Source organism: Dromiciops gliroides, chromosome 4 (assembly GCF_019393635.1).
Source record: "Dromiciops gliroides isolate mDroGli1 chromosome 4, mDroGli1.pri, whole genome shotgun sequence".
In the NCBI taxonomy this organism is placed as follows: Eukaryota; Metazoa; Chordata; class Mammalia; order Microbiotheria; family Microbiotheriidae; genus Dromiciops; species Dromiciops gliroides.
Window position 1 is genome coordinate 252323766 of NC_057864.1, and position 17741 is coordinate 252341506.

The window sequence follows — 17741 nt, forward strand, 5'->3', positions numbered from 1 at the left end:
TGCTAGATAGGAATACGGAAGTATTTAATTGGTGTCCAGACAAAAATCAGAGCATTAATGAGATAACAGTACCAAGTCACTGTCTTTCTGTGTGATGTTAGCTAGGAATAAAGGGGGATAAAAAGGGCCTGGGGAGGGTATGCCCTTCAATATTGATTGTCATTGATAATGGAGGTGGAAAAGAATGGGTGGACAGATGATACAAAGGCACAAACACTCCGAAACAGCAGATAATCCTCAACTCATTTCCCAGATGACCTTGGAGTTGGTTACGTGAAACTTAAATGGCACCCTATTATCTACTCAATAATGTCTAGATGCTTCATCCTGGTAGTTAAGATCCTCTGATTGCAACCTACATTTCTAATTTGATCTCATACCACTTCCCTTCATGTACTCTATGCCCCAAACAGATTGTCTCAGAGTTCTCTCAGGACACATCCAACTATTTCTTGCAGAGGCAGCTAGGTGCTTCGTTGATAGAGCTCTAGGCCTGGAGACAGGAAAACCTGAAATTAAAAGTTGGCCTCAGATACTGACTGGCTCTATGACCCTGGGAAAGTCACTTAACTTCCATCTGCCTCATTTTTCTCAACTCAAAAATGGTAATAATAACGGCAACTACTTCCCAGGGTTGTTATGAGGCTCAAACGAGGTAATAAAGTGCTTAGCACGGTGCCTGGTTCATAGTAGATACTTAATAAGTACTTATTCCCTTCTCTTTCCCTTCCTGCTCTTGCCTTTGCTTATGCTAATCCCCATACCTGGAATGCCTTTTTCCCATCTCTGTTTTTTGGAATGACTACCATACTTGAACGCCAAGCTCAAATGCTGTCTCTTCCCTGAAGCCTTCTTATTCTTATCAGCAGAAAGTATGAAACATCACTGAATGGGTGTTGCCTATGACAAACTGAGACCTTGTAAAGACCTTAGTTTAAAAAGGGCAAGGTCTCCCACTGCATCTTGGGCCACCATCAATTGTCCTGACCTATGTTTTACCATTGGACTCAGATGACCCTAGAAGGGAGAGTGAGGCTGATGACTTTGCACAGTCCTGTCTCACTTAAATCCAATTCACTTGAAAGTGAAGACATCACTCTCCTGACATCATTGGTCCTCATCAAGAAGGAAGGACCACCACCACCAACAGCTGCAAGTATAGTGGCTTGGAGCTCTCCAATGCACTTACCAAAATCTATCCCATACGATAATAGTATATGTCCAGTTTAGGCTATAAACTCCACAACAAAAATAATATCTGAATGGGGCAGCTGGGTGGTGCAGTGGATAGAGCACCAGCCCTGGAGTCAGGAGTACCTGAGTTCAAATCTGGCCTCAGACACTTAACACTTACTAGCTGTGTGACCCTGGGCAAGTCACTTAAACCTAATTGCCTCATTTAAAAAAAATTAAAAAAAAATATCTGAGTTTATATAGTGTCTAAGATTTACAAAGCACAACCTACACATACATATATATGTGTATACATAATCTCATAACCTTTTGAGAGTTTTGGGCCTTATTCCCATTTTACAGATGGACAAAGTGACAAGATGAGAGATTTAATGATCATAATCACACAGCTCACAAGTATCAGAGGCAGGGCTCAAATCCAAATCTCTGGCTGATTCTAACTCCATCACTCAGTTTATAAGGGCAAAAACTATTTTATTCAGTTTTGTATCCCCAGTACCTGACACAATATCCACCATGCATATAATGCCCTGCACATAGCAAGTGCTTAATAAATGCTTGCTTTGAAATGAATTTATTTCAAAAATTGATGGTATTACCTACAATATGGCTCCTCTCTTTCTGGTCTGTTACGATGCTTGAAATGCCTCAATTACATCTGAGCTTTCAGATTAAGGCATGGCAATAGTCTAGCAAGGAAAAGTGGTAAGCTTCCATTTATACAGGTAAATTCATCTGGTTCACTGGCTGTCATTTATCCAAGAGAGGGGCCCAAACATGGTAGGACACAAAATTGTGTTTAGATTTGAATAGGGGAACTAGGGTATTATATACAATAATCCCCAGAGAGAGCAGGTTAAGGAGAAATGTCTCAGTAGAGAGCCTTGAATAGTTGTCAAGGGTATAGGAATGGATGGTGACATTGGATACCTGGTGGGTTGAAGAGAGACTGGAATAGAAGTTAGGGAAAAGTGATATTTGAGTAATAAAAATATTAAAAATAAAATATAATAAAATAATATAATATAGTATAAAATAAAATTTTATATATACATGTATGTATATTAAAATGTAGTATATAAGTGGCTTGGCATAACAATACACCATCACAAATATTATTTCATTTTATCCTTGTAACCTACAAGTGAGTCATGGCAGGAATAATTATTAATTCCCCAATTCTTCTCCTTCTTTATCCACATAGAACCTGACAATCAGAGTGAGTCACACAGCAAATGACTAGTTCTTTCCATCAGGTCAAGCCCCTTCTCTAAGAAAAGACAACTTTTCTAGCTCAGTCCAAGAAGAGCAGGTACTGTGTTTTCTGGTCCAACTCCTCATGTGTGTGTCTTCCTTGCCCAGTGCTAGTACCTAGTATAAGGTTGTGCATGCAACAGGCTTGGGACTGGGTTTCCAAGGGAAGCTGCTGGGAACAACATCTCATCCCAGGTACCATATTGTATGTGGGGCAATCAGCACAGTAAATCACAGATTTGAACTAGAGGGGAAATATTTGAAATATATATTATGCAGAGAGTTATTTCACAGGCTGATGAAATCACAGTGAGAGATTAACAGCCTGCAGCATAAAACTTATTACTTACTTAAACCTGTCTGTTAAAGGCAGGATGTTTCTGATTCACAGACTCCTAGAGGCAAAACAGTTCACAAAAATAACATTATACTCAGGTACCAAAGTCCAAGCCTCTAAATCCTGGTTCTGTGTGATTTTGGACAAGTCTTTCTCCTTCTCTGGGCCTCGGTTTCCTTATCTGTAAAAAAAAAAAGGGGTATTGAGAGTAATTGCTTCATCTATATTCCTCTTTTTACATGGAAATGTTCAAATTTGTTCCAGCTCAGACAACACTGTGGACAGAGTGAAATATTTAAATTCTCCTCAATGTTCTTTCTTAGTGAAATGACTTAAGATAAGGCTGTCAGGGCTGGAAGTGGGAGTGGGAAGAGGACACAAAGAGAAGGAAGAGCAGCAGAAGGAGAAACAGAAGAAATAGAACAACAAGAAGGAAGAGAAAGAGAAAAAAGGAAAGAGAAAGAGGAAGATAAGGAAAAGGAGACAGAGAAGGAAGAAGAGAATGAGGAGAAGATACAAGAGGAGACAGGAAGGAACAAAAACAAATATAAGTTTTTCGGTTTTAAAATTAAATGTTCTGGGGCAGCTAGGTGGCGCAGTGGATAGAGCACCGGCCCTGGAGTCAGGAGTACCTGAGTTCAAATCCAACCTCAGACACTTAACACTTACTAACTGTGTGACCCTGGGCAAGTCACTTAACCCCAATTGCCTCACTAAAAAAAAAAAATTAAAAAAAAATTAAATATTCTATCTTTATCAACACCAATATTGTCCCAGAGAAAAGATGAAGAAATTCATCCTCCTCCTTTCACTGGAGAATTGGGAGACTATGGGTATGGAATTTTGCATATGCTATCAGTACCATTTTATGTATCCACTTATTTTGCTTTACTGTTTTTCCTGTTAGGAAGGGAAGCAGGGAAGGATGGGAGTGGAGAGAAAGTCCATACAGAAATGAATGTGATGTAAAAAGAAAAGTTATCAATAAAACTTTAAAAAAAAATTCCATATCTTGGGGGAATTCATGTGGAGGTCAGAGTGGTGTCTGGTGTGAGAGGCAGAAGACCAAGAGCATCTGGAGGAGACATGGCTTCTAAACTGTTTGAAGCTGTTGGCAAGTTTGGCCTGGGCTTAGCTGTTGTAGGAGGAGTTGTCAACTCTGCCTTATATAATGTGGATGCTGGCCACAGAGCTGTCATCATTGATAGGTTCTGTGGAGTCCAAGACATTGTTGTAGGGGAAGGGACTCATTTTCTCATCCCATGGGTACAGAAACCAATTATTTTTGAATGCCATTCCCGGCTATGAAATGTCCCAGTAATCACTGGTAGCAAGGATTTACAGAATGTCAATATCACTCTTCGTATTCTCTTCTGACCTGTTGCCAATCAGCTGCCCTGTATCTTCACCAGCATGGTCGAGGACTATGTTGAGTGAGTTCTGCCATCTATAACCACTAAGATCCTCAAGTCAGTGGTAGCTTGATTTGATGCTGGAGAATTGATCACCCAGAGAGAGCTAGTCTCCAGGCAAGTGAGCAGTGGCCTCACAGAGTGAGCAGCGACCTTTGGGCTCATCCTAGATGATGTTTCTTTGACACATCTGACCTTTGGGAAGGAGTTCACGGAGGCAGTAGAAGCCAAACAGGTGGCTCAGCAGGAAACAGAGAGGGCCAGATTTGTAGTGGAAAAGGCTGAGCAACAGAAGAAAGCAGCCATCATCTCAGCAGAAGGCGACTCCAAAGCAGCTGAGCTGATAGCCATTTCACTGGCCACCAGAGGAGATGGCCTTATAGAGCTTAGTAAGGTGGAGGCTGCAGAAGACATCGCATACCAGCTTTCCTGCTCTCAGAACATCACCTACTTGCCTTCTGGACAGTTAGTGCTCCTTCAGCTTCCCCACTGAGGCCTGTGGCCCCACTGACATACCCCACTCAGCCATGATCTAATCCACAGCCTTTCCCTGCCCCCTTCCCTACCCAAAATCACTGTGAGATTTAATGATTTGGGTATAGCAAATGAAATAAAATTAAAGTCATTTGGGGATCTTAAAGAAAAAAAATTCCAGATCTTTTTTTTTGTTGTGGACCACGAAGGGTTAAGTGATTTGCCCAGTGTCACACTGCTAATAAGTGTCAAGTGTCTGAGACTACATTTGAACTCAGGTCCTTCTGAATCCATGGCTGGTGCTTTATCCACTGTACCACCTAGCTGTCCCCCAAAATTCCAGATCTTTGATAGTTTGATAGTATAAATTTTGCAGACTAATAACAGTTTGCCAGGAACCAGTACTGTTAGTAACCATGTTGCTTTTGTTCAGACATATTTCAGTTGTGTCTGACTCTTTTTTTTTTTTTGCAGGGCAATAAGGGTTAAGTGACTTGCCCAGGGTCACACAGCTAGTAAGTGTCAAGTGTTTGAGGCCAGATTTGACCTCGGGTCCTCCTGAATCCAGGGCACATGTTTTATCCACTGTTTTATCCACCTGGCTGCCCCATGACTCTATGTGACTCCATTTGAGGTTTTCTTGGCACAGAAACTGGAGTGGCTTGTCGTTTCCTCTCCAGCTCATCTTATAGATGACAAAACGGAGGCAAACAGGGAGAAGTAAACTTCTCAGGATCAAGCAGCTAGTGTCAGAGGCCAGATTTGAATTCAGGTCTTCCTGACTGTAGTTGCTCTATCCACTGTACCACCTAGCTGCCTGTTCACAACCACATGTTAAGACTAAACCTGGGCATCTAGGTGGCGCAGTGAATAGAGCACCAGCCCTGGATTCAGGAGGACTGAGTTCAAATCCAACCTCAGACACTTAACACTTACTAGCTGTGTGACCCTGGGCAAGTCACTTAACCCCAATTGCCTTGCCAAAAAAAAAAAGCTAAACCTACTTATCATAGATCATAGACTTAGCTCTGGAAGGAACATCATAGCTGATCCCCTCCACATCCTCCATAAATCTGCCCCTGATTCCCTCTGTCAGATCCCATCTTTTCTTTCCCAGGTCTCTGATAGAGATGTTGAGGCCTGGAGAACAGGGAAAGGGAATTCTACAACCTCAGAAACCAAACCAAGACTGGTGGCATGGTAGAGAAAGGCGAGGTTGTGACCTGCCTGCACTACATCAGTGGATAACAGATTTTGAATTGGAAGTGGCATTCGGGGCAGGGTGGGGGAGGTCATTGAGTCCAATCCCTTATTTAACTGGTGAGAAACCTGGGGCTTAGAGACATTAAGTGACTTGCCTAAAGTCAAACACCTTGTCAAGAACAGAGCCAGGATTTGAACCCACACTCTCTGACTCCAAATGTAGGACTCTTTCCACTCTAGCAGTCTATCTTTAATATAATGTGTCATATAATACAAAAACCTGAGCACCCACTTCTCCTACCTCAATCAATAATGCCAGTACAGAAGCCTTCAGTTGGGGCTGGGGTTTATGCAGAACGTCAGTGTTGGCCCAATCCATCCAAGAGTTCATTTTTTTTTCAGAGAGAGAAAGAGTGTCATGGTTAGGAGGGTGATAGTCAATGTTTAATAACTGACTCTCAAAAATCAACCAACCAAACAAAAAACTAACACCCCCCCCCCAAAAGAAACACCTATCCAAGACACATTTTAAAATTTAATCTGTATTACTACCATTTCCTTTCTGACTTTCTTAAGTCTAGACCATTAACAAAACTACAAATCAAGCCCTGATTTGTAGCATTTGCTAATTCTGAGATATAAATGCTTCCATTGAAAGAGCTTGTTTTAGCTGACTCCAGAACAATCACAAATAAGGATCGAAAACTAGAGCAGGGCCAAATTGTGCAGAGCCTTGAATGCCAGGATGAGGAGTTGACACTTAATACTGTAGGCCACTGGAAGTGTTAGACATGTTTGAACAGAGAAGTGACATGATGTGAACAGTGGACAGAATGAGATAGCTTCGGAGGAGGGAGGAACTGAAAGCAAAGAGACCAATTAGAGGGCTTTTGAAATAGTCTAGACAAGAGGCAGTAAGGGCCTAAACCAGGGTGGTAACAGTGGGAATGCAACATCAATAACTAGATTGTAGGGTCCTGGTGAGAAGAAAACTATTTTTTTATAGTTTACATTGTGAGCTCCAAGTTGATCCTAGAAATTCAGTTTAATTGAATGGTTCCTATACCCTTCCAAACTCCTAGAAATGTATGACTACCCCAGGACTCTGGGGTAATCCTTTCTGATACAAGAGGCTGGAAGGTGATCTGGAATTTACCTAGAATCATAGCTGTAGAGTTGGCAGGGCCCTCAAGGGCTGACTAGTGTAAGCCTTTATTTAAATAATAACAATAGTTAGCATTTAGACAGTGCTTTAAGGTTTATAGAGTGATGTCTGTATGTTATCTCATTTAATTCTCACAGCTAACTTGAAAGGTAAGTCCAGGGTAACTCCAAACTTTGTGAGCCTTTGAGGACCAGGAGACTGGATGTGCCACTGTGGTTTGATTTTAGACAGTAACTGCAGAACTGAGTGTCATTTCCATAATGGAGAGATGTAGATAAGAGGGCTCATTCAGAATCTTGAAATGAAATCAGCATTGGCTTCAATTCTACTTCAAAGGTGGGAGGAATTTGAGAAGCAAATATTCCCAGAAGGTGGGATAGGGGATATGTGTGTGGTGGGAGGAGGGGAGGGAGGATGGGGAGATGGTTGGAGGTAGCACCTGGGAGGTGGGAGGGACTCCCTTGCTTATGAATGAGCCTTTGGCTAATCTAAGGAGAAAATGGGCACATTTGAGAAATGTAAGATTATCTGTCTATATATGCTTACATTCCAGAAAATCTTCCCCACCTCTCACTCTAAACCCCAGGTGTTACATAAGATAATGTGGCTAAACTGCTCAGGGCTTTGGGGAGGCAGATGCTTGGTAAACATGTGGTTTTACTGTAGATAATAAAGGATGATTGTGTGGAAAACTCAGAAAATCTGAAATTCCAAACAGTAGAAATAAATGGCTTCCCTTCCAGTTTTATTGCCCTGCCCTACTAACGGCTGGAGGAGCTTGATTAGAGATTGGTGTCTGGAGACTGTGCTGGGAAGGCTTTGCCCTTTCTCTTGACTTCTGGTTTTGCTTTTTAAGGGGTGTGTGTGTGTGTGTGTGTGTGTGTGTGTGTGTGTGTGTGTGTGTGTGTGTGTGTGTGTGTGTGTGTGCGCGCGCGCGGTTAAGAGAGAAATTAGTGCAGGCACATATGCCGGTGTTTTCTATCCCACACATCAAGGCTCCCACAGGGGTGGATGGGCATGTGTACGTTTGGGATCTGATGTTCATGTGTGATGGTCTACAGCCCTTCAAATGCAATTATGGCCTTGAAACATTTTCTGTCCCCTTTTGATTTTCCAAAGCAAAATGATATGTGAAATGGTTTTTCACAGGGGAGGCTTTATTCCCGCTTGTTCACAAAGAGAAATGATGGGACAGTGATGCCTTTGAAGAGGTAGTGATACGTGTTCTCCTCAGGTCTACTCTTGGGAGACAGGCTGTGAAAACTTCTGTGCAGCTACCATTCCTTCAAATTTGGCAGAAAGATGAGAGAGACAGACTGACAGAGACAGAAGGACAGAGACAGAGAAATGAAGGGAGGAGGGGAAGGAGACACACACACACACAAAGAGGGGGGGGGGGAGAGTCATTCCTTGCAATTCTGTGGTTTCTTTGTCACCATTTCTCAGGTTTTTGCTCATGGGCTTTCAGATCCTGAAAAACACTAGAAACCAAACTGAGGTGCCAAGAGGGGAGGTGATTTCCCAAGGTCACACAGAGAATTAGTGATAGAGCTGAGACCAGAATCTAGCTCTTCTAGCACCCTATATAAACTCTTTCAACTCCTACATTTTGGAGTGGAAAGTATGATTTCATGGGTGGGAGTCAGGTGTGTCCTGGTAAATGTTTAATAATTGACTGAATAAAATGTAGGCAGAACATATTTCAAATTTTAATCTGCATTATTAACATCTTCTTCACTTGTCTAGAAAATCAACAAAACAGTTAAATCAATACTGATTTGTAGCATTTGTTGAATGCTCACACTGCAAAGTTAACAACTAGCTTTTGAGAATCAGTGTGAACTAGCTCTAGCAGAACCTTGCACTTAGATCTCTATCTTCTGCATGAAAGGTAGGAATTCTCCAGACCAATCTACATACATACCTGTTCTTGGCCAGCTGGAGCTTCAAGGGCTAGGATTGCCAAGGTCATAATATGAGATAATGGATATAATTCAGTTCAATTTAATTCCATTCTATTACACAAACATTTATTTAAAACTCACCATTTCTAAAGCACTATAGAAATGTATTGGAAAATCAATGACACTATACAAGATGGGTTTTTATTTCTTTCCTTTTAAAAATATTTTCTTTTCCCCCAATACACGAAAAGACATTTTTTCACATTCACTTTTTAAAATTTGAGTTCCAAATTTTCTCTCTCCCTCCCTCACCTCCCCCCTCATTGAGATGGTAAGCAATTGGATTTCCATATTAGTCATGCTGTGAAAGAATATGCAGACACAAAGGGGAAAAACCCTTGATAAATTAAGAAAGTGAAAAATAGTATGCTCTGATCTGCATTCAGACTTCATCAGTTCTTTCTCTGGAGGTGGATAAGATTTTTCATTGTGAGTTTTTTGGAATTGTCTTGGATCATTGTACTGCTGAGAAGAACAAAATCATTCACAGTTGATCAATGTACAGCATTGCTGTTACTGTGCACAATGTTCTCCTCATTCTGTTTACTTTGCATCAGTTCATTTAAGTCTTTCCAGGTGTTTCTGAATCAGCCTGCTCATTATTTCTTATAGCATAACTGTATTCCACCACAATCATATACTACAACTTGTTCAGCCATTCCTTGATTGATGACAACCCCTCAATTTCTAATTCTTTGCCACCACAAAAAGAGCTGTTATAAACATTTTTGTACAAATAGCTTCCTGTCCACTTAAAAAAATCTCTTGAGGATATGGATCTAGTAATGGTATTGGTGGATCAAAGGGTATGCACAGTTTTATAGCTCTTTGGGCATAGTTCCAAATTGCACTCCAGAATGGTTGCATCGGTTCACAACTCCACCAAAAGTCCATTAATGTCCCATTTTCCCTATATCCTCTCCAACATTTATCAATTTCCTTTTCCATTATATTAGCATCTAGGTGGTGCAGTGGATAAAGCCCTGGCCCTGGAGTAAGGAGGACCTGAGTTCAAGTATCACCTCAGACACTTTAGCTGTCGACCCTTGACAAGTAACTTAACCACAATTGCCTTAAACATCCAGGGCCATCTCCAGTCATCCTTATCTATATCTTGCCACTGGACCCACATGGCTCTGGAGGAGAGATGACCTTGCACAGCCCTCCCTCACTTAAATCTAATTCAGTGCAAGTTATGACATCACCCAGATGTCATGCTCATCTTCAAGAAATGAAGAGCCAACAACAACAAGCCAACCTGATAGGTATGAGGTGGTATCTCAAGAGTTGCTTTAATTTCTGTTTCGCTAATCAATAGTGATTTAGAACATTTTTTCATATGACTATAGATAACTTTGATTTCTTCATCTGAAAAATGCCTGGTTTTCCTCCCTTGACCATTTATCAATTGAGGAATGACTTGTAATCTTGTAAATTTGATTCAGTTCTCTTTTTATTTGAGAAATGAGACCTTTATCAGACAAACTTGCTGTAAAAATTGTTTCCCAGCTTCTGCTTTCCTTCTAATCTTGTTTGCATTGGTTTTGTTTATGCAAAACATTTTAAAATCAATATAATCAAAATTATCTATTTTGCATCTAGTAATGCTCTCTATCTCATGTTTGGTCATAAATTCTTCCCTTCACCATCTGACAGATAAACTATTCTTTGCTCTCCTAATTTGTTTATGGTATCACCCTTTATGATTAAATCACACATAGATTTTGTCCTTATCTTGGTATATGGTATTTGTTCCTCTCCTAACAGAGAGACAGAGAGAGAGACAGAGACAGAGAGAAACTGATTATATTCTATTTTGGACTGTTTAAAAGCAAACATCTCCTCATTTTTGTTTGTATTTATCCTTTTACCCTCCAGCATCTAGAACAGTGTTTTGTACTAATACGTTGTTGGTGGAGTTGTGAACTGATCTAACCATTCTGAAGAGCAAAGGGCTATAAACTGTGCATAATACCCTTTGATCCAGCAATACCACTACTAGGTCTATATCCCAAAGAGATCATAAAAAGAAGAGGTTCCATGTACAAAAGTATTTATAGCAGCTCTTTTAGTGCTGGCAAACAATTGGAAATTGAGGGGATGTCTATCAATTGGGGAATGGCCGAATAAGTTGTGGTATATAAATGTTAGGAATACTATTGTGCTATAAAAAATGTTGAGCAGGTAGATTTCAGAAAAATGGGAAAGACTTAACATGAACTGATGCTGAGTGAAGTGAGCAGAACCAAGAGAACATTGTACACAGTAACAACATTGTATGATGATCAATTATGATGGAAATTGCTATCCATATCCAGAGAAAGAACTATGGAGTCTGAATGGAGATCAAAGCATACTATTTTCACCTTTCTGTGTTTTTGTTTTTTCTTCTTCATGGTTTTTCTCTTTGTTCTGATTCTTCTTTCATAACATGATTACTGTGGAAATATGGTTAACATGATTATACATGTAATTATATCAGATTGCTTGCTGTTTTCGGAAGGGGAGAGAGAGCAGGAGAAAAACTATGGAACTCAAAATCTTATAAAATTAATGTTGAAAACTATTTTTACATATAATTGGAAAAAATACTATTAAATGGGAAAAAATTAAAATAGTGTACTTCAATAGTTTAAAAGGTTCATGATTTCATGTATGTGGGAAATCCCTCTAAATAGATTAAAAATGTTATGTGCTTAATAAGTCCCAGCCACTGTATTCCACCAAGCAGATTTCTAACCTTTCATGCCTTATTGCATGACCTCATGAATTGCTGTGGCAAGAACACTCATGATCTGGTAGCCAGTGCTTTTGATGACTGCTAAGCTGATCCTTGGAGAGGTACACACCATTCACCATTGAACCTTACTAGCTGTGTGACCCTGGGCAAGTCACTTAACCCCCATTGCCCCGCAAAAAAAAAAAAAAAGTTAAAAAACTTAAAAAAGAGCCTACTATATGTCAGTCACTGTGCCAAAGGCTAAGGATATAAACAAAGGGAGCTGACATGCTTTTTTTTTTTTTTGGTGGGACAATGAGAGTTAAGTGACTTACCCAGGGTCACCCTGAATCATCCTATCATCCTGAATCTAGGTAGGGCTGGTGCTTTATCCCCTGAGCCCACTAGGAGCTGACATTCTAAGGAGAGAGAGCATCAAAGCAATTGTACACACTAGATACATATGGTATAAATGGGAAATGTCTGAGGGAGAGAAAGATTTACATTGGCATTAGAATTGGAGACCAGAAATCAGAATAATCCAGTGAAAATCATCTCTGTAGGCTTATAATAGAAGTATTTTTTTTTTGTAAAGATATGTAGGATAAAGGTTTCTCTGTGGCATAGTAGAAGGAGGAGTTAAAGGAGGATAGAGACTGGGGAAAGTTAAAGTGGATAGAGATTGGAGTTTTAGCCTTTCCTTTCCAGGCTGTACACTGGACTTTCTCTACCATGCCCCAGCTCTACATCCTGAAGCTTTACTCCAGTCTTGTAACCCACAAATTAAAAGCATCCTTTTTCCTTCAGTGTCATCCTCTTAAGGAAAAGTTCTTTCCAGAAGCTCCATTTAAAGAGAGTGCAAGGCCCCAGCCATATGTCATTCTTCTCTAGGCTGCACTGAGGACACTAAGCCTGGTATCTTTGTCTTATCATCTTATCTCCTCCACATCCCCCCTCTCTCTAATCTTTTCATCTCCTTTTCATGTATGGTCTTTCTTCCTTTGGTCAGATAAGTGGGAACGTGAATAGTGCATTGGGTTTAGAATCAGGGAGACTTTTATCTTCCTGAGTTCAAGTCTGGCCTCAGACACTTACTAGCTGTGTGATCCTGGGCAGTTTGCCTCAGTTTTTTCTTCTGTAAAATGAGCTGGAGAAGGAAATGGCAAACCACTTTAATATCTTTGCCAACCCCCCGCCCCCACCCCAAAGAGGGTCACAAAGAGTCAGACACAACCTCTCTGGATCTCAGTTTATCTGTAAAATGAGAGAATTAGACTAGTTGTCTGCTAAGTTCTCTTCCAGCTCTAAATGTATGATCCTAGAAAAGAGGGGCAATTGGTAGAAGTTACAAAGAATCAAATTTAGATTTAATGTTGGGGGGAAATGACTTCATTACAGTTAGAGTACAATACCCCTTCTGGAGCTACTTCTTCTAGTCACATTCATATTGGTGGGCATTCTCATTGGTTGACAGCTGACTGCTCTTCTTGCTGAGAATTCTTAGGTTATCCTGAGGGTTCCTGGGGTTTCTAATAACTGCTGATCACAGTTATCCACTGCTGTGCTCCCCATTGATTGACAGCTAGATTTAAGTGGCTTTTAGAAAGAACATTATTAAACAGACATAGCAAGTATAATCGCTACCGAAGTGGGGTACACTTCCCCAAGGACTATGTGTATGCAAAGTATATGCACTCTTCCTGTGTACATATGTGGTCATTGGGGAGAGTGGGCTCAAACTTGGAAAGCATATGGAGTCAAAGGGTAAATTTCTTGACAGGAGTATGTTTAAGCCAGTCCTAACTTGCTTTCAATAGCCCATTGTTAAATTTTCAATGTGAGCATTTATATCTTAGAAATCAGCAACTGCTAGAAATTAGGGCTCAGTTTATTGTTTTGTTGATTGTCTAAACTTAAGATAGTGTTAATAATACAAATTAAATTTACAAGCATGTGCATATTTGTTTTTGTTTCCCTCCCAACTCCCACTTTACCAGTACCTTACTGTATTGCTTGAATTCAGCAGAAGTTCAGGGAAGGCTCACAGAATGAAGTCATCACTTGAGTGGAGTCCTGATGATTATTGTTATTTAGTTGTGTCCCACTCTTCGTGACTCCATTTTGGGTTTTCTTGGCAGATACTGAAGTGGTTTTTCATTCTTTATTCCACTCATTTTACAGATGAGGAAACTGAGTTAAACAAGGTTAAATGCTCTCTCCACTATGCTACCTACTGACTATAGGCTAATAATAGTAAAAACTGGTATTTGGTGTAGCTAGGTGATATGGTGGATAGAGAACTGGCCCTGAAGTTGGGAGGAGCTGAGTTCAAATCAGATCTCAAACAAGTGCTAGCTGTGTGACCCCAGGCAAGTCACTTAACCCCAATTGCCTTAAACATCTGGGGCCATCTCCATCCAGATAGCTCTGGAGGAGGGAGTGAGGCTGGTGACTTTGCACAGTGCTTCCTCATTTCAATTCATTCCAAGTCATGACATCTGCCATGGTCCTTTTCCAGAATGAAGGACAAACAACAACTGGCTTTTTATGGAGCTAATGGTTTGCAAGATGTTTTATATTCATCATTATCTCATTTGAGTTTCACAGCACCCCTGCTTCCTGATAACTTAGATTCTTTTTCTCCCTTCCTGTAGTCCTTGAGTGTAGCCCTTTGCTGGACTATGAGGGTCGATGGGTTTGTAGAGTCCTGAAGCTATCTTCCTCAAATGTGTCTAGTTTGTATTTGGTGTTTCTCTCAGCTGCCCATGCAGATGTTGACATCAGCCACTGCCATTCCCTCCTGGGACACTGCTACACATGCTGATGAAACTCCAGCTCTTCTAATCTTTCAAAGTTCACAGGTCAATGAAGGAGGTAGGTGGGGAGGAAAAATGAAAACCAGTTCCCTCCCCACCCCAGGCAATTCCCGATCAAGAGTCCTTCAGCTTGGATTCTACCACTATTCAACTGACTGGCTGCTGGAAGGATCAAACCCCTGGATGGGCATGCCTCACAGGGCATGGCTGATTCTCTTAACTCATTCATAAGATATTTCCTATGTGAAAGACATTATCTCTCTTTATCCAATGACCTAAACCCCTTTTGATCATTTAAAATTAATAGAGGACTTACTCATACTTAATTTAGTTTGGATGGATTGATACAATTAAAATGTCTGGGGTTTCTGTGATTAATTGGGGATTGGGTAGGACCCCTACCCTTACAAGAGCTATCCAAAGGTAAAATGACATTCTTCAAGAGATGGTGGGCTTCCCCTCACTGGAAATCTTCAAGAAGCCAAGTCATCAAGTGGACAAGAATTTATGTGCCAACTATTTGCCAGGCACTGTACTAATCACTGCAGATACAATAAAGGGGGGGGGGGAGAAAATAAAAGTAAAAAATAGCTCCTTCACTCAAGGATCTGTCTAATGGGGGAGAAGACATGCAAAATTCAAAAAGAGGCTCAATGACTACTTGCTAAAATGCAAATTTTCTCCAAGTATGATTTGGACCAGCTGTCTACTGAGGTCCCTTCCAACTCTCTAATTCTGTAATTCTGTGATTCTGTGAAGTGGGTCAGACATACACAGACCCCTGCTTGATTCCATGGTCTCTGGAGCAAAACATTCTAGTGCTTCAGGTCTTAAGAGGAGAGGGCACTGCTCTGCCCCAAGAGAAGAAGCCACATACATAACAGTGGCCAGGACCAGTGGCAGAGTAGCAAAGGAATCCTAGGACTGAGATTCCTGGAGAAAAGAGGAAGAGTTCACCTTCAATACTGGGTTCTTGGACCATAGTTGAGGAGTAGCCAAAGAGAGACATGATGTTGAGTAAACCTAAATGTTAGGCTACATTAGTACTGTGAGTTTTATGTGCATTAAACAGGTCTAAGGAAAAAGGGTTGACGCTCTGAGAAAAAGGACTTTACCCTTGAGGGGAGAGTCCTTACCTCCACAGTAGAACTATAAGTCTATAGGAATGGAGGAGGTATGACTCATTAGAGAATGATGACGTAGGCAAAAGGCAAAGTCATTTCCCCCTTTCAATACTTATCTGTCTAGATGTTCCCAAGGATGCTGGGCTAAAGTAATCTAGGGAATGGTATAAGGATACTAGAAACTTGCTCAGTGTTCAAACCCAGGAGCCTCAGGGTCTGGAAGTTGCTGCATATTAGAACTGAGTCAATGAAATATTGAAATCTTGCAAACATGGCTTCTCAGGAGGGAGAATTTGTCATTCTATGCCTCCTGATAACGGTAGCAGGAGTTAGACAGAGCAACAAGATGGCTTTCTGGGTGCATGGCTACCTTCCTCTTTTCTATCTTCCATCATCTTGCTAGAATCTTCATGAGTTCTTTCTCTCTCAAGAGCTCTCACACCCAGCCTCCCACCAGGTATGATGCAAATGCTTCTCTCCAACCAGAGTCTGAGAAAGGACCATCATCACCTGGTGTGTTCTGCACAGGCTTGTGGGGAATGTAGTTCCCAAGGAGAACATATCCTCCTTTCTCATTTGAATTAGTGTTTTGTTGAAGTAAAAAATGTTAGAGCTCCAAAGGACATTAGAAATAATCTAATCCATGATCTTCTCCAGCCTAACAGGTAAGGAATCTGAGCCTCAGAGATGGGAAGTGACTTGCCTAAGGTTACACATATATCTAATATTTGAGTCAAGGCTAGAGCCAACCTTATTGACACCTAACCCAGTAATGTTTCCATTAGACTGTGCTGCTTTCATTATGAATAGAACATTTAAGAAAGATTGACATAGGAGGTTTGGGGTTTTTCATTGGCCTACTAAAATATCCAGTAGATAAACTAAATCTGTCTGGATGTAAAAGTGGTGGTATCTGGTGATTGCAGGTTTATTCAGAACAATGCTGAACTCTAATGTGAGAATCAGGATGGGGTCAGGTCTCTCTGGGAGAAAAAAATGCAAATTTAGAGGCCATAATTCTGTCCCTATTTGCATATAAGTCCCAGACATTCTACAGGCTCCACCCACATGGTCTGCGATTATCTAAAAAAAGGAGAGGAGCAGACAAGCCATATTAGCATATTACTCTGAGAAGGCAACACTGGAAAGCTGAGAGGAAGGTCTTAGAGACCGGAAGGGAGGAGAAGGAGTCTCTAAGACTGTAGGAGAGGGGAGCTCAGAAAAGGAGAATAGTAATAGCTGACATTTATAGATCTCTAAACAACCCTGTATGTTTGATACTGCAGGTATTACAATCAACATTTTACAGAGAAAGAAACTGAGGCACAGAGAGGAGTCACAAAAAATTTACAGGTTGGAAATGGTGTTCAAATCCAGGCCTCTCCTGCTTCTAGTTCCAGTGCTATTCCCATCATCTTGAGTTCTTGACCTGGGGTCCATCAATTTAAAAACAATTTTTTTTATAACTATCAATATAATTGGTTTCTTTTGTAACCTATGTTTTATTGTATGTATTTACAAACATGCTGAGAAGAGGTCCATAGGCTTCATCAGATTACCAGAGTGGTGGATGACACAAAATAAGTTAGGAATTCATGCTCTAGACAAAAATGGGCTCAGAGAAAGGGAGGGCATAGAGGGTTGCCAGGATGCTGGAGGTGCTTACAAAAAGACAACTAACAAAGAATAGTCCTATGCAGAGACTGGAAAATGAAAAAGGATTTAGAGCAAGAGAATATGAGACACAGGAGGAGATTCCAATTTATACTGGGACTTGTAGAGAGGGAGGGGATGCTCAGACCCTGGGAGGAGACTTGGGGATTGGGGTGGAGGTGGGAAATCTCTGTGAATGTGAGTCTTTGAGGATTGCTTAGCTGCCGAAGGCTCTGTGAAACGCTTCACTCACCAGGAAATGTGATTTTACTCAGGGCCCTGGAGTTAGTCAAGTGGAGGGCCTGGGTGATTGAAACCTTGAGAGATTAAATAAACTGAGAGGAGTCTCCAGATTGAATCAGCCACTCTCCTCTCCCGGAGCGCCCGCATTGCTCTCCCCTCTTTCTTGAAGGCCCCTGGGACTCT

At 40.9% G+C, this 17741-nt stretch overlaps 1 pseudogene; it reads left to right on the plus strand.

The window, feature by feature from the left end:
- Positions 1-3817: 3817 nt before the first annotated feature.
- Positions 3818-4690, plus strand: LOC122754984 (annotated as a pseudogene).
- Positions 4691-17741: the final 13051 nt, after the last annotated feature.